Below are 23,133 nucleotides of genomic sequence, written 5' to 3'. Positions count from 1 at the left end.
TTTTGTTTGTGGTTTTTTTTCCCTTCTTTTCTGGCTATTATAAAGCGGAAAATCAGAAAAGGAAATAAATTGGTACGATATTAATATAAATGGTATGGTTACAACTAGGCTCCCTGGCTTCCTGCTTGAGCGGAGGGAACGATCCAAGGCTTTGCACAATAATGTCTGACTGTTCTCTTATTTCTGCAAACCAAATGCAACATAGAAAATAGCTGAATCCACTTAAAATAGGAACTCTTTATTAATTAGCAGCTACCAATAAGCTGGCTGCAAGGCTTCCCTCAGCTCTGGGAGAATAATTAGAAACCCTGGAGGCCCTGAAGGAGATAGCAAGCGACAGAGAAGAAAATGTTTAAATGTTTTCTTTAATGTGAAAGTCTGTATGGAGAAGCCTGGGCCGCTCTCTACTTCCATCTCATGCATTTTACAAAAGCAAGTTGGACACTTCAATGACTTATTCCATATTTACACCTGACTAAGCTGAATCAGGACCTCTCATCATCTGTCCTTCCCCTTAAGATGATTTACAAACAACAGATTCAACAAGCAAGGAAAGCTTCAGAAAGTACAGCTTAACCTTATTTAAAATGAAACTCTAACATACTGCTATTGTGGTCTGCTATTCCTCTGCATAAATCTCAAATTTTGATGAAGCCTGAGGCCTATTATAAGGAAGGCTCCCACCATGTTCTCCCACGGAGATTTTCATTTAATCCTTTTCTGCTGTTTTCTTTAATTTAAAACAAGTCATCTAAGCCTACAAGATTGTTGTTTCAAATTCTGCCTGAGAGAAAAAACCTTTGTGCAGTCAAAACAAACTTCTCTACCATCAAGACCTCTAAGCCTGAATGGCAGCAACACATGATAAATTTCTATTAGAAGTAAATGGTGAAGTGTTTTCTTATGCTTTCTTTTTTCTTTCAGCAGGTTTTGAGTGGAAATGTACGTTCCTTCTCTAAAGACACGGTCCCTTGAAAAAGCTGTTTCCGAACTGTGCTTCGCTGCCTAAGTTAGAAGCTTCCCTGAAGTATAATTGCTGAGGCAACTTGCAATATATAGAGCTTAAGGATATTTGGCTTTGTTGCTGCTGAGTACCACACCACCCCTCCCCCATTTGCAGTAAGAGGACAACCTTGACCTTTTCAAATCATATGGGGAAGCTGTGCTAAAGAGACAAACTGAAGGAGTACTTTCCTTAGCAACGTAAGGTGAGGGCATACCTACTGGATTGGCAACTGACATTCATTTTCGGTCTAAATTTATTTTAAAAAACTTTGATATGAATGTACTACCCACTGCCCAGCAGAAATGGGTGATGACTTTCACACGGCAGCATTAAGTTACTACACTTTCAGTCATGAAAAAAGCAATTGCATCCCTAGATCGTATCTACTTAATACATCCTACATGACTCTACCCCCAGCAGCCCCGTTCAAGGGGGTCCGCCTTCCACAAGAACTGCCCCATGGAAGGTCTCAGCGGTGTGCAGTGTCTCCTCACACACATGCCAGCCTTCTCCACTCGTTAGTTGTCATCAACACAGAATGATATCGTCATTCATGGATGGTCTTTCTGGCTAGATTGGGGAAGATGGACTAATCCAGAGCTCGATTTAACCCCACATTTGCAAATCTTATAATGAACTGTAAATTTGTTATTACTGAAGGTGTGAAATTAGGGCCACATTGTAATCAGAAAAGGTTTAATCCTTTATTTTCGTGAAGAAGTTTTCTTAATAGAAGATGCAAACTCATATTCATGATCCTGCTACCTCTGATGCTTCTAAAAGCTGTGTAATGATTTCAGTAGGTTTATATGGAAATGGTGCATACAACGCATCTTCCACAATTCACTTAAACTCTAAATCAGAATGAAATGTTTAATTTGATTGAGCAAAAACTTCCTCTCAGACTCTATCCTTCAGCATTCCAATCTTTGTTTAGATGTCTATGTAAATTACCAGGTTGTCAAGCAATTTCTCACCTGTACATCCCTGTACTTGCAGTAGAAATTATTTGCCTGCGAGATACAGCACCCAGTTTTCTTAGTGCGTATCTAATCTGGCTGTCCCCTGCCCGGATCCTCCCCCCCCTCTATGTATTTGCGGGTTTAAGACATAGTGTAGGAAATAACTCAAAGTGAACACAAAGACCTTTTTCAGATGAGTACAAGGAGACATGAAAGCAGCACACAAGTCCTCCAGGTGGGCTGTATGCAGGCACACTGCTTTGTGAATTGCAGGGTCTGGATAGAAATCAGAGTGAGTGCCACTTGAGGCTGAAGCCCTCTGCTCCCCAATCTTGAGGCTTTGAGACAAATCATTCAGCTGTGTGACTGATTTGCATCCAAATCATTTTCTATGCACGAACACAGAACCACTTTCTATTAGTCCACCTCTTTTGTTTCTTTGCTTAATGTTCCCTTCGTTCCTCCAACCTCCCTCCCCACCAGTTTAACCCTCTCACAAAAAAAAAAAAAAAACAACCAAAACCAAACACCTAAACCTGAAATAAATTACTACTACACAAAGGGAAATGTGTAAGGTGCTGTAAGGGTTCAGCATGGAGCCTACTGAAGTGAGCCACTAATGAGTTACAAAAGATTTGCACAAGCCCCAGGAAGACAAAAAGGAGGAGGGAGGGAGAGTGCCTATCTGCCTTGGCTGAATGGAAAGGTACCACAAAAGAGGCTCTTCAAATACCCTTTGGAAAATGGGAAGTTAGCCCAACAGAAGCCAGTGGTAAGGAACAATAATGTAAAACAAAAATGAAGATGGTTTAGCTGAGGGATTTGGTGGAGAGATTAGCCAAAGGCATAACATGAAAATAAATAAGAAGAAATTACTTAATTATAAGAGGCGTAAGCAAGCTGCAAGAGAATCAAAAGGCTCAGTGGAGTACCAGGGTGCAATGGGAACAATTACAGGGGATAAAGACATTGCAGGAAATTAAATGATCTATTTGCATGTCTCTGCCACCAGTCATTTTGAAGAGATACATGGGTAATAAAGCTGAGGGACTGTTGGAAAATAAGGGGTCAAATAAGACACGCTGCAAGAAAGTGATACATTTCAGAGAAGATAGCATCAGTAGAGACTTTTGACATTACTGTCCCTGAACAGTTAAGCACAGCCTCTGTTTTAGGCGTGCTAGTGAAATTAATTGGATTATTCAGATGGTTAAAAGCACGAACGTACAGAAGTACTGACAGCTGAAGCCATTAAGATTGTCTGGTAGTAAGCAAAACCAAATTGTCTCTAAAAATCCTGACTATCCCACAAGACAGCAGGCTAACAAAGTTTGGACCAGTGCTGTTATCCTGGCGGCTGCAGACAACTCAGCTTAACATCCCTAAGTTAGTACGTGGTAAGACCCTCTCTCCTGTAATACTTAAGAGGTGGCTTAGTTAAATGCAAAGGTACATAATAGGGGTTTCTTGTTAAAAAAAGGCTTGGTATACCAAATCAATGAATTTATCACCTTTTAAATGTAACAAAGCAGTGAAGCTACACCATCATATTGAACATAAGCTAGCAAAAGGCTGAGCAATATAAAACTGGTTTCATTGGGTCTCTTTGAACATCTAAAAGAAGAGACGACAGTGTAGTACATCTCGCAAAAAAGCTACTTCCAAAGCTGAATAGCATTTAGCAAACTGCAAACATGGCAAAGAAATAAATCAGGTAAGACACTACATCTTGCTTTGTCCTTTCCCCACACAGTAAATCATCCATGGAGAGCAGAAACGCATGCTTAGCTTCTAGTGAGGGGAGAGCTGGCACTGCCCAGCAAGGAGGATTCCCACTGGGAGTAAAGCACAGAAGAGGAAGCAAAAAGAAGGACCGGAAAAACATCCGCAGGTTGTCCTGAATAATCTGAGGTAATCGAAGCTGAAGAAGCTGTAAGGAAAGGCTTAGAAAGGGAGACGTGAGCAACAAGCAGATCCATGCTGGTGGAGGAAGGGAGAACCCAGGAAGGATCATTTTGAATTGCTCCCCCACACAGCCAAGGTACACTGCTCATGGAAAAGCCCTTGGAATCCAGTCAGCATTGGGTTTTGAACTGGTGTTCATAAATCATATGAAGTCATTTATTTCAGCAGACTAAATTCTCCTTTCTGCTCATGAAGTACTGATAAGAAAGCCTCAACTTCTAATAATGTGTTCTTAGAAAACATCTGGGGTTTTTAATGCTTGTATTTATTTTAGAATTTTAAAACTTAACCTCTGCTGAGAAGGACACCCAGTCCTTGGAGATTCATGTCTTGATTCAAATTCATGAATATGGGTAGCTACCCTGCCTCTTCAGCATCAGAGGGAAATGGCAGTCGGTCCAACCACCGCAAGACCTGATCTTTGCATTTTATGACCTTTTGGTGAGGAAAGGCCCCTCATATGAACCCCGCATAACACGGGGCAGCCTTTGGCTGAAGAATAACCAGGAAGAATAACAGCAAAATGAAGAATTGTGAATAAACATGGTGACTCACTTGGCTAATCCTGCACCAGAGAAGATGAACAGTCGAACAGAGGAGCTCACAGCTGACTCATGCGTTGAAAAGGGCTTGTTTGTCTCATCTGTCTGAGGTCTGAATAGTGCATATGTGCGCAGAAATTAGCAAGGCTTATCTGCGATTCACAGAGAAAATGGGTTGCATTCACAGCAAATGTTCACAACAAATATTTTGACCAGCCGTGGGTAACTTTCTTCCTAGAACAATTCAAAGCCATTTAAACTCGTTAGCTGCAAAAGTATGAATAATTCACCAGCACACAAACTGGAGAAGTCCTTACACAACCATCTGAGATTTTTTCTTATTTTGTGGGGTACCAACCTTTTCTTTGCTATGCCAAAGTTAAGTCACAGATTTTTCTTTTATTTCTCTGTAGAACCAGAATATATGCAGATAAAACTCCTACTGAGGAGTAAAACACAGGTTGCATTAAATTAATATCATAGCTCCAAATTATTCTTCTGTCACATCCAGTGTAGCTATCTTGGGCTGTTCCAGTATGTCAGCTTCAGACAGGCATCACTCCTCTTTTGTAACGAAAAGATATCAAGCTTTTCCCCACAGCATCTGTGTGAGTCTATAAATAAAATTCCAAAGTAACTTTACATCCAAGATACCAGGCTGGATAGACAAGTGTACTGATTCTTTTTCTTCGGAAATGGTTAGTCCAACAGTGCACTGGATACAAGGAAGAGAGCAGACTAAGCTGAGACCTGAACTGTGTTTAACAACATCAGAAATCCATTGCTTAGCTTACAACTGAGCAGAGGCCAGTCGCCCACAGATATCTGGCTGGCTTTGAATTCCTGCTTGGAGTCAGCTGGAAGCCTCTGCCAGTGCCAGTGAATGAAATGTACCAGCCCGCAGAAAGAAACTACATCGGTTTATTCTTTTATCATGCAAAAATTGCCTCTCAGTGGCTTTCTAAAGATATAAAAATATTCCCCATGTTGTGTTTCTGCTGGAGGTTCTTCTATATACAAGTATTATGTGTTTTTTTGCTGTCACTTTCCACTTCAGTTGAACTCCATAGCAACCAATAGACCCTGAATTACACGCTCCGCATTCAAGTCAGTGTTACGAATCTCCTCCTACATACGCTCATTCATATTGCGGGCACCCTTGCCAAATGAATACTTTGTCCCCGATGTTAATGTGACTGTGCAAGAACCCTTTCTTATGTGTAATTTGCTTGAAAAACAGGGACCTTTGCAGTCCCTGGGCTCGGGGAGGGAGAGTGCAGGTGGTGGGGCTCTTTGGACCCCTGGTAGAACCAGCTTCCACCAAAGAGACCTACACAGGGGAGTACGGAGGTGACATCTGCTCTTCTCTTTGCCTCAGCCCAGGGACTTGTTACACCGTCTAGCAGGGAATCTGTCCAAGATAAAGCATGAAATTGTTATGCTCCTGAGAGCCCAAAAAATCCTTCCCTGAGCTCTCCAGATCCCAAAGGGAGCAGGCAACCGATTACAACCCAGCGTAGCACAAGCTTAGCGGTGCCACGTCGGGAGTCCACCGGGGTGCAGTAGGGCAGCCCAGCCCTCGGGCTAACGGCTTGACTGGGCTCCAGGCAGAGCGCCCAGCGCTGGGCAGGGTGAAGTCCCTCAGGAGCAGTGTGCAGCTCTGCTTTGCAGCCTGCTGCTGAAAGGGAAGGCCAGAATTGACTCTCGGGTACAATATGACTGTTCCTCTGGCTGCGGATTTGTTTTATTCCTTCAGGAGGCAGTATTTCTGAGCTACACCCTGGTGATTTTCTTGCCATTTTAGTACCCAGAGCATTGTCATGCTTGCACACTGCAAATTTCTCTGTTGAGAAGTGACAATCACAAACAGTGTGTTATGATACTGTGGAAGTTATTAGAAGTCCTACGCTACAAATCCCTAAAGGCAATCAATAAATCTGTGCTAGAGAGCCACTGCGGTAATTTGCCTGGATAGTCCCAAATGCAATGTCCCCTGCGAGGAGCGTGGGGAGGATGGGCAAAGAGAGCATTCCAGGATGAGTACAGTCGGGGAGTCTGACTGGTGGTGGTTTCAGGTTAGTGGTCCCCCCTGTTAGGAATTTAGGAGATGACATGTGGGGGCGGACTGATGGTCACAGCTCAGGATACTGATCAAGAGGCAGTTTTTAATCTCCTATCGTGATCTTACCAATGTTGCAATACTGTTCCCTCAAGGTACAGCTGTAGTATTAATGAACAAAATGAATGCTGGTACATGAATGGCTTATGGTTAGCAGCATTAGGATTAATGACTTCTGTTGTTTTATTTTATTCTGTGTGATTGCATAGCCTTTTCTGATTCCCTCTTGGCACTGCAATCCATCCTTGCATCACACTAAGCTATTTGCTCAATTTCTCACATCATTGCGTTCCACAAGTTAATTTTTCATTACAGAAAAGGAAAGAATTTTCTTTTGAACATTAAGAAACTTCTGTTTAATCACAGAAAGCAATTATACAGCTTCTTTGTTCTGTTATTAGAAGAAGGTACAAATGGCATCACCGATTTAATCTCCCTGCTATCGTTTTTTTCTGCATGATTCAACTATATCTCCACTAGCTGTATCTCTATTGCATCTTCAAAATCTTTTCATCTGAAATAGGCCTGGACTTTTTGCTCCCTTCTGATGCAATTAGCTCACTTGTTCATAACGCTAATGAATTCATTTCATTGCTCTTTTTTTTGGACAGTTACATTTTTTACATCCCCTTCTTTTTGAGATAACACAATGTAAAGTGAATTCAGTATTCAAGGTGAATTTGGAATATCAGCATACATAAAAGAACATTTTATCTTTTCCTATTTATCCTCCATCTCATTCTTAATGCAGCCTAACATCTAATTAACTTTTCTGACCACCACTGCACAATAAGCACACTTCTTAATTGTGCTGTCCATAATGACCTGACGTTTTTCTTAAAAGGTTAAAAGTAATTGAAAACCCAGGAGAAACTGTATAGAGTTGAGACGATAAAGGATCTGCACACAAGATGCGACCACATACTAAAATCCAACATGTTCTTGCACTGCACTTAGACTTCTTGGCATAATAATGCTGCTTTGCTAGGTCATTCTAGAGTTTTCCAGAATTTTTGCTAATCTTCATTAACCTATAAAACTTTCCATTTACTTTTTGTCACATCACCACTCCTCTATGTCTGCCAAAAGAATACTACCACTGGGCATTATGATAACATAATTTTGCCACTTACAAACCTTACTCTCTGCCTGAAGTATCAGGCTAACTTTTATGCGCCGGGCAATAATTCACCTGTATATTTATTAACTTTTCTGAAAAGACTTTAACACAAACTTGACAGGAAGATTTTTTGACTGGCTAACTAAAAAGTATATTTACATATTTTACCTGAGACAATGCTAACAAAAGTATCTAATTGCCCCTTTGGTTGCAACCTGTCATTCTTACAGCAGACCTCAGTGATGACTAGATCAAATAGTAAAGTTAAAATCAAATAACTGCTCACCAATGCATATATACTGAGAGTAGTGAGTTCAGAACTATGTAAGTCATATTATTGCTTGTGGATATTCAACCAACACCTGGTTACTCACATGGCACTCATCAACCCAGAAAGCTTTGTAAAGTGTAGCAGAATGCCTGGAAGTTCATTCAGAAACTCACTTTTCTCTATCTTTGTTGGAAAGTTTAACGGTTCAGCTAAGACGCAGGCTCCTTCTGTGTGCTTGAAATTACAGTAATGAACTTTCAGCTGGTAATCATAAGCTGACAATGAATTCAAAAGGTATGCACGAAGTCACCTCTTTCCTTCTAGTACCTAGTCGGAAATCTCTATGAACATTAACGCAGCTGAATCTTGGATTTTTAAAGCCACAGATAGTGTACAATTGGTGTGCTTGACAGATGAGAGTCAAAACTTGCCTGTAAAAGCAGCCCATATTTTGAAAAATATTCTGCTGAAGGGTGCCTTTTTCTTGTGTATGGAATTGTGGAAGGTACAGGCTGATTCTACAGGCTGAAAAAAGTCAGAAAAATCATAGGGCAACTGGAAAACTAAGTGAGGCTACATGGTCAGGAGGAGATTGCAGAAGGTTCAAGAAATGATGATTTATCCACTAGGAAGAGCAGAGCTGAGCTGATCATAGTGAAAAGCCACAGTAAACTGAGACTGAGTTATGGGTAACACCCTGCACATGAAATTCCAGGCACTGTGGGGGAAGGTGACAGTTGTGCAGTACTGTGTCGCTAATAAAAGCGTAACATGAAGAAGCAAAAGAAAAATACAACATCCCAGTGGACTTTATTAAGACAGTGTGACATCCTCCTTGGCCTGTGTGAAATGGATGCACACACTGATGCAGACCCCACGGTAGCGTCATGTCTAGAAATGGTTCACATGAAGATGGTCGGAAAGTGGCCTGTGTGTCTTCATTGGCAAGATCATCCTGTGGTAGTAATATACATCTCCACATAAAGATTTATCAAGTAGTTTTGGTATAACCAGATGGTATGATGGAGAAACAGAGAGAACATGTTTTATTCCTCCTTTCAGGAGGAATGAGAGAGAAAAGCAGAGCATGTATGGGCAGTGAGCAGAAATGCCACCAATGAAAACACAGAAATATTTTGCAAAGAAAGCCCAGTAAAAATGGCATTTTAACTATCGTAAGATAGAGGATGATATAAAAATGATGATGTTACTAAAAAGCTTGGAGAAGCTCAGCGGTCCCTATGCATGTCTGGTGGAGAGCATATTAAGGTTTCTCTAGAAAAGCGAGAACATATTGATGAAGCCATGTGGGATGTCATCACCAAAGGCAAATCATCAAAACTGAATCTCTTCAGAGATACTGGGTAAGAGGTTACCAAGACATGAGAAGAAGTGGCAAAAAATAGAAACGCAAGTATATCTTAGTAAACACCTAAAATGGTTATTAAATCAGGCAAATAAGCGTATACCTATGCTTATGACTGTATTTAAATCTGGGCGGTGAAAGTGGCAGACGTTAAAAAGTGATGTCAATCACAAAAAGGGTTATAAATTATTTTAGTTGGAGACCTTCAGGGCCAATAAAAAAAACAGACATGAAAATATTCAAATCCTTTCTTATAAGCAAATGAATAGATGTGTCAAGCATTATATATCAAAGAGGTTTCCCACTGGAAAAATAGGCAACTTTGATCTAGCTGACAAGATGGAGGAACTTGAGATTATTGATGTAGAAAAGATCATTGGAGAACTCAAAACAGATGCCATAAAGATTCATAAGACAGCCGTCTAGGAAAAATTAACTGCAAATCTCTTCAGAAACAACGATGATTCAACTGAGCAGGGGAGAAGGACCAGAAAAAATGAACCTGTGTAGATTTATGAAATAGAGGAAACTGTTAAAAGTGTATGGGTTCATGATGCTGCCAGCCACAAAGAAACTGCTTTGCACAATTGTGCTGAAAAGGATATGCAGTGCCATGAAGCTCAAGGAAAATGAGCAGTTTTCACCCTAGACACGCTTGAGTGGATTATATTTCATGAAACATCACAGAAGAAAGTGAAAGAATGAATAGCAACAACTATTCCTCCTAAGACAGCAGATTTTTTTTTTTTCCAGAAATTCACTGAAAGGGTAAAATGAGAGGTATCTGTAGAAGACTCCAGATTTTACCTAATCCTTAATGAGAAAAAAGGTGATGTGATCCAACCAACAATGAGGAGCCTGGTCAAATGTTACCAGTGGAATTAGAAGAAGGTATGTCTTCTTACTCACATTTTTCAGGTTTGTCTCAGACTTCATTGGGTATCAGATCTGCCATGTGGAAAACAGCTGACAAGAAGTTGCGTTGGGAGATCTGGATTTCATGGACACATGACTCCCTAGTATGTCCATCAACCAAAGACTGATAACCAAATGAATGAAAAATGAAACAAAAGTTGTGGAAGACACCATGAGTCTGAATCATACCCTGTTGTAGGAGAAATCTTAGGAACCAGTGTTGAATTTAATTCTATAGGCAGTATGAATGACAACTGTTTCACTTTCTACCTTTTTCTGTGGATTTTATTACCACTTACACAGAATAAGTCAGGTAAGAGGAACAAAATTGTTCAGATCCAGAGACAGCTACAACCTCCTGATGTTTTGCAAGTGAGGAATTGAGCTTTCCTGGGATGTACAGGGTTTCTTTGACAAAATAGTCTTTTAGAAGGGTTTGGGGTTTGTAATTTTTTTTTTTTTTGAAGTAGCAAAATACAGTTTTCTGAGAGAATTGCAAGACAAAGGGAAAGAAGAGGTGAGCCTAGAAGGGCTCCTTGCAACACAAAAAAACAAGTGGAAATTTTTCCAAAGCAGCAACCTGAACAAATTAATGGGACCAGCCCAGCTCATTCAGAAATACAACAGTGTTTAGTCTGGATTTCTCAAAACAGATGAAGTAATTATGCAACAAAAATGTTAAAACGCAGTTTTCAAATCGAAAATTAGAAACTGCAAGGGTTACTGTTGTACTTAGAATGCCACCTGTGCAGTATCAGTGGACAAAATGGGCTATAATCAGTTTTTAAGTATGATTTCATATACCATAATCATGAAGGGAAAAAATCAAACACATTTTAAAACTCTAAGACCAGTACTTCATAATTTTTAAGTGCTTCATTTTCTGTGAATAGTGTCTTAGTACATAATTTCCCTATTTAAAAAAAATATAAGAAAAGAATGTGCAATCTACCTGAAGCATTTAATCAATGCTTTACTTGTATTCCATTATCAGTATTTGAAACCTTAAATTTCTGCAGTAAACTCTGCTTTTTAACCACGATTTCTGATTCCATGATCTAGCAGCATGAAGGCTTTTCCTGGGTGGGCCAGGATGGATCTTTGTGTCTCATACTGACAGCAGTGGTGTGCAGTAACTGTTTAAGTTGAGATCCCAAAGAAGGCAGAAATAGGATTGCGGGTAGTTGTATCAAATATATGGTAATGGTGAAAGGAAGCCCAGCCTGCTATCTTCTATTCCCCTGAAGCCAGTACAATTTTTCAGTATATGCCAATTCCCAGTAGAGTACAGGTTAATGTTGCAGGTCCAGTGTGGGCTTTGCCTTGGAATAGTAACGTGTCCTGGTTTGAGGTAAAACAGAACCAATTTTGTTCAGTAACTTCGCTTCTTAGCTGGGCCTCTTCTAACAACTGAAATTAACTGCATATTGTGCAGACAGTGTTCACTCTCTCAGAGTGATAAGACCAATTGTCTATAGCTGATGCCCAGGCATGGGATGCAGAGAGGCTCCTGCTTATACTTATTGCCATAACCCCCAAGGCCAACCAACTTTGTTATTTGCCATGTTGGAGGGTCGGAAGTGGAAAAGCATAGTGGGGTCCCACCTGTGGGGAGGAGCGGACAGGACAGGTGACCCAAAACTGACCAACAGGGTATTCCATCCCATCTGCCTCATGCTCAGTATAAAAGCTGAGGGATCAAAGGGTCACGGGCTTCCTTCAATGGCCGATGTCTGAGGAAGACTCTGTTCGTCTACCTGTGATCCCGATCCTGAATCCAGATCCGGAATCCAGTTTCCGTCCGTCACTGAGTCCAGCCTGGGACTGCCCCAGTGCCAGCCGGTGACGTGATTGTCATCTCGGGAGCTTGATACGGTTTTGTATATATTTTTCATTATTTCTTTTTATTTTATTATTAATATTTCATTAAAGTAGTTTAGTTTCTTCTAAACTCGTAAGTCTCTTTTTCCTCCTCTGCCTCTCTCTTTGTAGAGGGGTAGAGGGGAGCATCTGTCAGTCCTGTCTGGGGTCCCCTGGGTCCCCAGTGGTGGATTTGGCCTAAACCATGACATAACGTTATGTTATTATTCTGGCAGACTGTCAAATTTTCTCTGGAATCGCCAGTGAAAATCAATTTAAGTGGTTTATAAACTATTAAAATTCAGTTGAGTTGAAAACAGAATTTCTTGTGAATTGCAGTGTTAGGAATTCTGAAAAAAAATGTTTCATTAATTTCTTATTACACAAGTTATCAGCAACCTCCTAAACCACTCTAACCTCTGTACAGTAGAGTATACTTACATGCATTGATGTTTAGTATCTGCCTTTTGGCAACCACTGTTTCAACGTTTGCATTTTCTGGGGGAAAGGGCTGCGTTTTAGGTTTCTGAAACAACTCAAAATTATACATTAGTTATGTAATCTTTTATACTCTTCTATTTCTGTTTGTATTGTTTTTTATTGTGAAGCTGATGTAATTAATTCTTTTTTTTCACACTTCTAATAAGAATTCTCACATAGTCAATACAGAGAATTACTGAAGAGATGTGGTTAATTGAAGTCACTACTCATTCAATTGTAAATAATTGCTTGTGGAGCAACATATGTAACAATTAAGTACAGAAAGTAATAGACAGCCAAAATTTTTGTGCTTTTGAACTCAATGCACAACGACGTCCTGCCAGACCTCACATTGGTATTTGTAGGAGGCAGCTGTGGAACCAGTTAGATGGAACAACCAGGATCTTTACTCTGAACACAAGGAGTAGTGATCACTTCAGTGAAGATACAGACAGCGGGGATGCCCTGTTTTGTCAAAAGTTGGCAAAAAAGAGGCAGTAAAAGGATCAGGTGACATTGCCACAGCAAGTACAGTTACATGGCCTTGAGAAAAATGCCAGAAGGAAAACTTCAGTACTAGAGGTAAATGCGGAAGTCCTGAACAAATAAATTACCTCTTGTTCTTTACTTTCCCCTCTTCTGGAAAACAGTTGTATGCAGTCATTGGTACAAGCTTGTTTACAATATAACACCTGGGTTTTTTCCTCTATTCATTCCCGTTTGAAAAAAAAAAAAAAAAAACAAAAAAAACCAAACCACCTCCATAAAAACAGAAAGTCACAATTAATTTTCCTTGAGATCTGACTGAACTGATGTCAGGAATGCATTGGGTGTTACAATGAACATATTATGGTTTATTGGAATAGGTGCACCTTGAAATCATTTCTAAAAGTAGCAAAGCCTACTTTTCAGCAGATAGCACTGGAGATGCTTACACCATAACAGGGAAGATATGGCCTTTGGAAGACTTAATATATAAAAGCTTTAATTTGGTATCATGTGATGGCTTGTCAAAAGTGCAGGGTTTGTTAATACCACATTGGGTGTCCTTTTTTGTCTGTTATTGCCTCACTGTTTACACTGTGTTGAAAGGGGAAAATTAGGCAGGGAGAGTTCATTCTTATAGATCTAAGCACAGTCTTACAGCATGTTTGTTATAACAGCAGAATTCATTTGCCTGAAAGCAAATGTAGTACATACTTCTCTTTATTCTAGCCAATGCTTTGACTTCGCAAGAATGTTACTAAAAAGGCCTTATGGCAATATCAGAGGAAAACTACAAGTGATCAAGTCTTTGCAAAATGAATCCCAATATGCTACAGTTAGTTTCACTCCACAAAAACACACGGAGTGCTTCCAGCCTCTTTGTGTTGTTTTTTTCCCTGATCTGCCTGAACTCTTTATGTTTCCATTCCCTTGCACTCAGTTGACTTAGCTTTGGTTAATATTTTGCAATTTTAGTATTAACCAACAGTGCTTAACAGTCAAGTAAATGCACTGTTTTCATTTCTGCATGAGAAGTATATTAAGCTATGAGGTGCTCAAGCAAATATCTAACATAAAGCACATGAATAGTCTCATTGCTGCATTTTATCTCCATAGCTGAATTTGTTGGTGCTGCTCACATGCATGTGAGTGTATACATGGTTGAATCAGATCTTAAGAAAAAACCTGTTGTCTTCTTGCTCTTTGGAAATGCATGAACCCTCTATGCTTTTGAAAGAATGAGATAAGGACGTTCCCTGGCTTTAGCCATGCAATCTTCTAACTCATAGTTTCATGAAAGTCAGAAAATAGACTTCTAGTTCACCTATTCTGACCTAGTCATGTGCACTAGTTTTATTAAGGGCCCCACAACATGACTGTAGGCACGAATTAGGCCATTTTTCATTCCAGGAGTAGGAAACTGCATGACAGAGTACAGCTCTGGCACAGTGGGACTTTGTGCGAGCAGGACATTGATGAACACCTTCCTCCCCTCTACCTGACTGCAGCACTTCAACCCTGCACTCTGCTGCTCCCTCAGTACTGACCAGAGCCTCTCCTCAGAGGACACATTTAATCAAGGTGTTGAACTATAAATCACACTTGCTTCGTGATGCTGGACCATTCTTCCAGCACAACTGTTTCCATCTTTTTTCCTTTGTTTTGTTTTCTATTATCTTGCCGTGCTCACACTGGAGCAATTCACCACATAGAGAAATGAGTTTTGTCCACAGCTTGAGTGCCCTCCTCAGTTGCTCATCACCACCAGCCCAGCAAATGGTTGTTTTCTTGACATACCATTAGTGTAGTAACACTTCTTATCATTATGAGTACTTCAGGATACCAAAATAACCATTCTTTTTAATTGAAGATGAATTTGTAGACATTTATAGTGAGCCATAGCCTAGGCCAGGCTTAGGTGGCAGCCAAGAGATTTATTTTCCACCATGCCTTTGGAAGACGTAGAGCTTCTTCAGGGGAGAAAAAATAGAAAAATGATCTTGTCCTGCACACCTTGGTGTAGGAGCTGGACCAAGACAAAAGTTTCTCTGTGGGTCAAGTGGTGGTCAGTTCAGGTTTCCTTCTGCGTCTTTTGGGAAGCAAGATTAAAGAAAACCTTGTCTTCAAGGCAGTGGTGTGACAAGCAGGAAACATTGAGTTATTTCTTCCCTGTGTCACTAATTTACTGCCTGCCTGTGTTCAATCCCTGCCAGCCTCCCATTAGGCATGGGGTGCACTCCTACCCCAGGATGCAGCCAGCTGCCCTGCTGGCTCCAGGGAGCCACCAGCGCTCACACCCCCCAGGGCACCCCTGACCCCCTGACACACTCTTCTTCATTTAGGGAAGGCATTCAATGTTTCTTTTCTCTTGTCCATTTAGATGGCAAACTTTCTAGGGTGGGTGTTAAGCCTTGTTCTATTTTTTCATCCGAGTGGGTTAGGACCCAGTTTAGGGCTGACAGTAAAAGATGAACCAGTTCACATAGGGAACTGGTTGCTGGTGAGCACAATGGCCAGTATGAGTGCAATGTCCTTTCAGATACATCATGTAATAATAAGCGGTCACCCAGCTCAACAGCCATGGTCTGGATTGACTGGGCAGGAGTTTTTATGCAGCTGCATTTAAAATCTATGTGTTTTATTACATTTGACAATTGCCTGTAGGTTACCTCCCTGCATTATATGTTAATATAACCTTTGCTATTCACTGTCTTTCCCTGACTCTAGTGCAGTTGAATGAGATGATAGCGCAGTAAACTCCCAAAGTTCAAATCCACTATACTAAGACAGTATTTTTGGCTTGATAGGTCAACTAGTATTCAAGAACAGCATTTAATATCCTGGAGACTCAGGTCTCAGTGCTCTTCACCATTCAGCTGTGCCAGAACCATACCCCACTGTATTCCAGAGTCAAGATGAAGGCGGCTTTACACTAACTAAATTTCCTTGGATGTAGGGTTGCAGCTGCTGATTAGCAGGGACAGCAAGAGTTCTGAAGGCCCTCCTTGTGCTATTCTACTCAATGGCAGCCAACAGGACAGGCCATGTGGCTCCTGCATCGTCTGAAGCACTCCTTCCAGGCACATGTAGCCAACATTACTGCAACTTTTAACAACCAGCCACACTTAGGACTTCAGAAACCTCTTCCCATGGGAAAACTCAATACCTTTGAAAGTAAGACAGACACAAGAAAGCACCATTCTCACTCACTTATCTGTATACTCCTCCTGACAGAGTATTTGCTCACTGATACTTTCTTTAATCCTTAGAACTTCTTTTACTGGGGTCATGTCAGAAAGCCCCCGTTGGAGGACTATTTCCAGATAGGCTACCTACCTAGAGATTCTGCAGTTTTCCACATCACAGGTAGGCATAGCAATCTTTTCACAAAGTTAGGATAGCTGCCTTATTTAGTGGTTTCAAGCAGGTTCTCATTCAGCAAGAAGGCTGCAATAGACCTCGGAGACAATGAGTTTTGGAAACATTATGCCCCTTAGTACACAGTAAGTGGGAGACACAGCTCCACCGTAGGAAACAATAACACTGGAGCACCATAAAATATCAGAGCTATTCATTTTCAAATATAATTGAGGTATAAAACACCCAGCATGTATTCAGAATCCCAAATGGAAAAATTGTTTTTACACAGTATTTCTTATATACAAGATAGTCTGGTGGATATTTAGATACCAGAGTTTACTGATATAGTGTTGATGTTCTTAAACTGCAAGATATCTTAAAGCACCTTCTGAGTTTGTCCTCCTCAGAGGCTTTCGACAAAGCAAAATTAAGCCTAGAAATAGGAAGTTACCTGATAGCATCTCTTACATCTCCTGGACTGCTTCATCATAAGTACTCCTAGTTTGTCTCTGACTTCTTCAGTAAAAAATCCAGTGATGAGGAGTCCACAGACTGCCTCAGTTATCTGTTCAGGTCCTGAATCAACTTAATCATTGCAAAATGTCTTCTAATTTTTGGAAATCTAATTTTCTTAGGATTACTTAATTTGCTTTTATTCTGCAAGGAAATGGGGAACTTTTCACTACCACCTTTTATTAAGGTAAACTTGCATATATAGGAAAATTTGTATTCCACCTCTTATTGTACTCAGCTTTTATTACATTGTCATATTTCCCAGACTTCCTATTTTACTGTTCTTTTCTTGACTTAGCTCAAATTTGTCTCTCATGCTAGTACTTAGGTTACAGGTCAGTTGAGGTGAGTAAAGGTGAATAACTGCTGGTTTCCTGCAGACAACATTCCTGTAATACAGCTTAGAGACATTCCTTCCTCAGTGGTATCACCTTACTGTATCATTCCATCTGTAGCCCATTCTTTAACCCCAAATCCTTTTGTGTCAAGTCAGTATTTTTTCCATTAATTAACCATGAATATCTTATTTAACAAACCAAGAGGTGACAAAATCCCAGTGGAGACAAATGTGTCAGCCGGGACTAAACCAACAATGGCAGGTATGTCTGGTGTCTCAAGGCTCGTTGGCTTTTAACATGGAGTCTACATCTGATATGCCTCTTTTTGAAGCAAACCCTCAAATGATCATGAATTACTTTTAAATGAATCATATAAAATGTTCTCTGAAAGAAAGGGAACGCATATGTACCTCTGTATACATTTTAGCAGAGAATAATAATGAGATGCAAGAAAAAGGAAAAGTATTCATTGGCAGCTACAGCATACACAAATTGCCATTTTCCCCAGACTTGGAAAGCTCTTTTATTCAAACAGAATTGAAGGCTTTATCAGAGTGAAACTGAATTTAAATTGCAGTACCCAGCTAAAAGTGGCTTACATGTAGATGAGAACCTAAGAAATGGAAAGATTTCCTACTGTCTCTCCCAAGATCAGAGTTTATTCCTCCTCCTTTTTTATCTCAGTTTTCAAATGAATATTGCAGCGCATTTGGAAGCAGGATTTTTCAGCAGTCTCTTCCTCTTTCAATATAAATCACATTTCTCCTTTTGTACTTACACAACAGACAGGTAGGATTATCCCTGGGACACCAAGGCAATACATTCCTATTCAGAAACCTCGCAAAGTAAGAACAGCTTAGAGGATCGCAAGTCCAAGATAATAGGAGAGCAAGGAGATGCCTTAGATAAGGTTATCGCACTTTGGTGTGGATTTTCCTGGTCAGAAATAGCTATGCAAAAGCAATTCTGTGTGCTAACACATACCCTAACACTCCAACGAGGTATAGGCACCACATATACTCTGCAGATTGATCTGCGCATTTTTAATATAAACAACTGGCATCTCTTGGATTTGCTGTGAAAGGAAGCCAGAAAGAAGGAAAGAGTAAAAGGTTTAGCACTGGCAAGGGAAGCGCATGTTCCTGATCACACCATAGCAATGGCCTCGTGCTTGTTAACACTTTTTTTCACCTTTATTACTTCATTCATATCTGAATGTATGGAATTCAGTTCCTCTGCTGACATGGTATAAAACCAGAGGAGATGAAATTATGGTTTTGTGGAAGGCAGCACAGGACTATCTATGGGAGAGAACAAGGAAGGCGTGGCAATGGCTTGTAACTTGAACTCAATAAAGAAAACCATATTGGTCTAAAAAGGTTAAAAAAAAAAAGTTTGACCTTCCTGCTTTGTTAATTCAGACCATCAGTTGCATGTCTTGTAAAGTATATGAGAGTACGTCTTGTAAAGTACACATGAGAGTGGTTCTACTGGATCAGACCAAAGGTTCCTCTGGCCTCAAATCCTTGTGACAGTGACCACCAGCAGGTGCCTAACAAGGGGTTTGATACACAGCAGGTTGGCAAGGTTAAAATAGAAAACATACTAATTTTCCTCTGAAAAACAAATATTTCTTCTTATCAATATTGATGCGTTAACTTCAAAAATATGGTATTCAACAGCTTATAATCTTACAGTTTCAATCAAATCCTGAATTTTGTCCCTCTAAAGATCTATTATGAGATATTATATAAATATTCCATATGCATTTTTCCAATAATTGTTATTGATCACATAACATCATAACATTACTTGGTGCTGTGATTTATACCACATGTACAAAAGATAACTGGCACCACATGCATTAATGCATACACAGACATGTGTCATCCCCTGTGTGTCTGCAATGGAAAAGTGGAAAAGTGATACCACCTTTCTATAAAGACAAAGCACTGATGAGGATCTTTGCATATTACCTTTCCCTGAAAAATTAATCTTTACTGATGCGAGTTTGCTCAGCATGGGCAGAAAATAGGCAGTTACATAGGAAATAGTTCCAGCAGGAGGCTAGTGGGCTGGCTTTGCCCTCTGTTCCCTGCCACAAATGGACCCTCCAGGAGGTTTCCAGAGCTGAGATCATCATGGTCTGGGAGCAAGAGATAGATGCTTTTTACTGCCCCTGTCATCGCTGCACTTATTGAAAATAAAAACTTTGAGAGTGCAATCAGAACTTAAGACAAAAATTTTCTCTTCCTCAAGGAGTGACTCCATTTTCTTCTCTTTAGGAATCAAGTCTTCAGTCATGGCATATTAATTATGATGCTCCACTCATTTTATTGGCTTACCCATGGCAAAAGAGGCAAAATATCTTGTACAGTAGAGCTTTAACAATTTAATTTTTAGGCTGGTTTATTGGAATGTTTTTACTCACAGAATCAGAATCACAGAATCACAGAATTATCAGAGTTGGAAGGGACCTCTAGAGATCATCTAGTCCAACTCCCCTGCTAAAGCAGGATTGCCCAGAGCACATTACTCAGGACTGCATCCAGGCAGGTCTTGAAAATCTCCAGGGAAGGGGACTCCACAACCTCCCTGGGCAGCCTGTGCCAGTGCTCTGTCACCCTCACCATAAAGAAGTGTTTCCGTGTATTTGAATGGAACTTCCTGTGTTCTAACTTGTGCCCATTGCCCCTCGTCCTGTTACTTAGGGCAACTAAGATGATTAAGGGAGTGGAGCATCTCCCTTATGAGGAAAGACTGAGGGAGCTGGGTCTCTTTAGTTTGGAGAAGAGGAGACTGAGGGGTGATCTTATTAGCGTTTATAAATATATAAAGGGGGAATGTCATGAGGATGGAGCCAGGCTCTTCTCAGTAGCGACCAATGATAGGACAAGGGGTAATGGATTCAAGCTGGAACACAAGAGGTTCCACTTAAATCTGAGAAGAAACTTCTTCTCAGTGAGGGTGACAGAGCACTGGATCAGGCTGCCCAGGGAGGTTGTGGAGTCTCCTTCTCTGGAGACATTCAAAACTCGCCTGGACGCCTTCCTGTGCAACCTCATCTAGGTGTTCCTGCTCCGACAGGGGGATTGGACTAGATGATCTTTTGAGGTCCCTTCTAATCCCTAGCATACTCTGATACTGTGATACTGTGATACTTGGAACCATTGAAAAGAGCCTGGCTCCATCCTCCTTCAACCCACCCTTTAGATACTTGTATGCCAATACTTGTACTCTTCCATCCTTTCCCCTGGCCTCCACCTCTGATTGCTGTGCTAAATTTTCAGGTGCCCGTGGCAGATGGGTGCTGGTAACAATTCTTTCCTCACATCCCAGAGATACATAGTCAGGGCACTCTCACCAGTGCAACCAATGGGAGCCGTTTCCCTCATCCTCCAGCCTCACCATGGTAGACAAGCACCATGAAAGAGGGTGACTGTGGTGGCAGGGTAGAATTTACCCCAACGTGCTCAGCACACCCCACACCATGCACGTCCTGACCGAATTCATGCTGTCCACTCTAACTCCTCTGGGATCACCCAGCCTGCTAACCACACCAGTTCCTAAGCATCCCTTATGCTGCTCTGAGGGTGCTGGAAGTGGAGGATGCTCAACACCTGCCAGGGTGTGGTGAAAAAAGCACCTACTTTTATGTAAAATGCAATTGATACAGAGGCTCAGATTTCAGAGAAAAGCGTCTAAAATAAATCATGGCCTGGGGAAATAATGTATCAGGGAAGTATTAGAATTTAAAAATTTCAAATGTATTTAAGGATTCCAGCTCAATATCTCCACTCATTTCTGATGCTTCTACTGCATGTAGCCTATTAAATAGCTTGTCAGAGAATTATGGTTTTTTCCTCCCCTGACTCCTTGCAGTCTCTTCCTGCTGCAATGCATGAATTTGCCTTAGCTCCTTTTAATTAGGTTGTCAAGTTAGAAACTGATCAGAATATCAGATATTTAGAAAACTTGATTTAGGAAAAACTCAGGCAAAAAAAAGAATTCTGATCTCTTCTTACAAAGTCTCACCTCAGAAAACTCCTGTTTATAAAAGTATTCATTCATGGTTACCAGATGTTCCCAAGGGTCAAAGGGACAAAGAGCCAAGTGGGATGTCATATTGTTTGGCTCCGTACTATTCTGTTGATATAGCCCTGTTACAATGTCCTTTTGCAGAACCCAGCTGCGAGGATGACATACATGGCCCATGTAGGAGCATGGGTCATTTTCTAAGGACGAGGAAGAAGTGCTATCACAACTATAGGCAGTTTCTCTTTTCTGCCACCCAGACATAAACCCTCTCACAAATTCGGGTCTTTTGAGACGATCTGAGAAAGAAGAGGGGGTCTGTGCATGTGTGTGTATGTGTTTGTTGTGTACACGTGTTTGACTGTGTATTTTTCTTAATCAACTGTCCTTTTCTCCAGTTTATAAAGCTTGGGGATTGGACTTGGTTTCTTTTCTCCACAGGAGGGAGGTTGCACAGAGCCACTTTCCAATCTGCCCTTCGTTCCCCTTTGTTATTCCGCAGGCCAGCTCCAGCAATTGTCTATCTCACCCACTGGCACTGTCCTTCACAGCTCTTCAAGTCAGCCCTCAGCCTGACACCATCCACTCACCTTCTCTTCCCTCTCACTATGTGTTTGATTGCCTTACTCCCCCCCAGCATTGATTTTTTTTTCCCTTTCAGTCAGGCTTATCTTGTTCTTCAGCATATGCTTCATAACTTTCCCAGCTGTTGTTTTTCTTTCTCTTTTTCAGACATTTTCTCTCTCTTCTTTGATTTCCTTCTCAGCCTTATCCAGGACTGTCATTTGTGTATGTCATCCTTCTGTCATTCATATGGACTACAACTGCTTTCCCAAACATGGTTTCCGTAATAAATGGTACTAACTGAATTAAGTTGCCACCTCCAAGAAAATTAAAACATTTCAAAACAGAGGCCCTTTTCGTCGTCTTTGTCCAGCATTTAATTTGCACATCTGTTCCTCCCTCAGATGAGTATTCTGCCTATGCTATGCTTCCTTCCTCTACTACCCTGAATTCTGTTTCTATTGCAGACTATCTTAGTAATGTAATAATGTAATACAAATCCTTTTTAATACAGTGTGCTTCTAGGCTATCTATTAGTCAATGCAATGCTTGAACCACAACCTCAATCTGCATTACTGTAGGCATCTCCCAACGCAGAAGCACCATCTCTTAACCAAACCCGAAGACTCGCTGTGTAAAAATCATTCTGGCTTTAGGGGTGGCCATATTTCAGCCTTAATCTCTCATAATAAACAGCTATGGGGCTGAGTTATTGCCACAGTTTGCCTGTGACTATGAATCAGTATCGAAAGATGTTTATTCCTTCATATTCTATTAAGCATCTAAGATAATCCTTGAAATATATTGGAATAATCAGCATGAGACATATTCCTTTATACCAACAGGATCTGCTGGTGATAATATCCCTGTAATTACAGCACTATGAGCATTCTCAGCAAGGACATCATTTTTTCTATTGTGATCCTTTAAAATATTTATAGCTGTCAATTTACTGTTATGTCAGAGTATTTCCTTGCCCTTTAGCCTATCTCAATACACTTTCCTACAGAATAGTAAGTATCTGACATTTGAGGCTCCTTGGTTAATAAAAGAGAATTTACGGCTCGCAGCTGACTTGGGAATGTACGCTGTAAACAAAGCAGCATTTTTTTCTGTCTGACTTACTTACAGAATTTTTTGGAGCTATGTGACAGCTTCTGAGACACAACAGTCCACACATGAAGGCAGAAATTAATTACTATTTTGCTGCAAAAGACAATGGGCAACCTTC

The 23,133-nt window shown here is 40.6% G+C and overlaps 1 protein-coding gene across 1 annotated transcript in view; it reads right to left on the bottom strand.

Moving 5' to 3' along the window:
• The window catches only part of CLVS1 (clavesin 1), a gene marked incomplete at both ends in the record, with an annotated part of 99,452 nt that overhangs the window by 70,193 nt on the left and 6,126 nt on the right, over positions 1-23,133 (bottom strand). The window lies entirely within an intron of this gene.

This window comes from Vanellus vanellus, assembly GCF_965231255.1.
Source record: "Vanellus vanellus genome assembly, chromosome: 2".
NCBI classification, from domain to species: domain Eukaryota; kingdom Metazoa; phylum Chordata; class Aves; order Charadriiformes; family Charadriidae; genus Vanellus; species Vanellus vanellus.
This window is presented reverse-complemented; position numbering and strand designations above follow the sequence as displayed.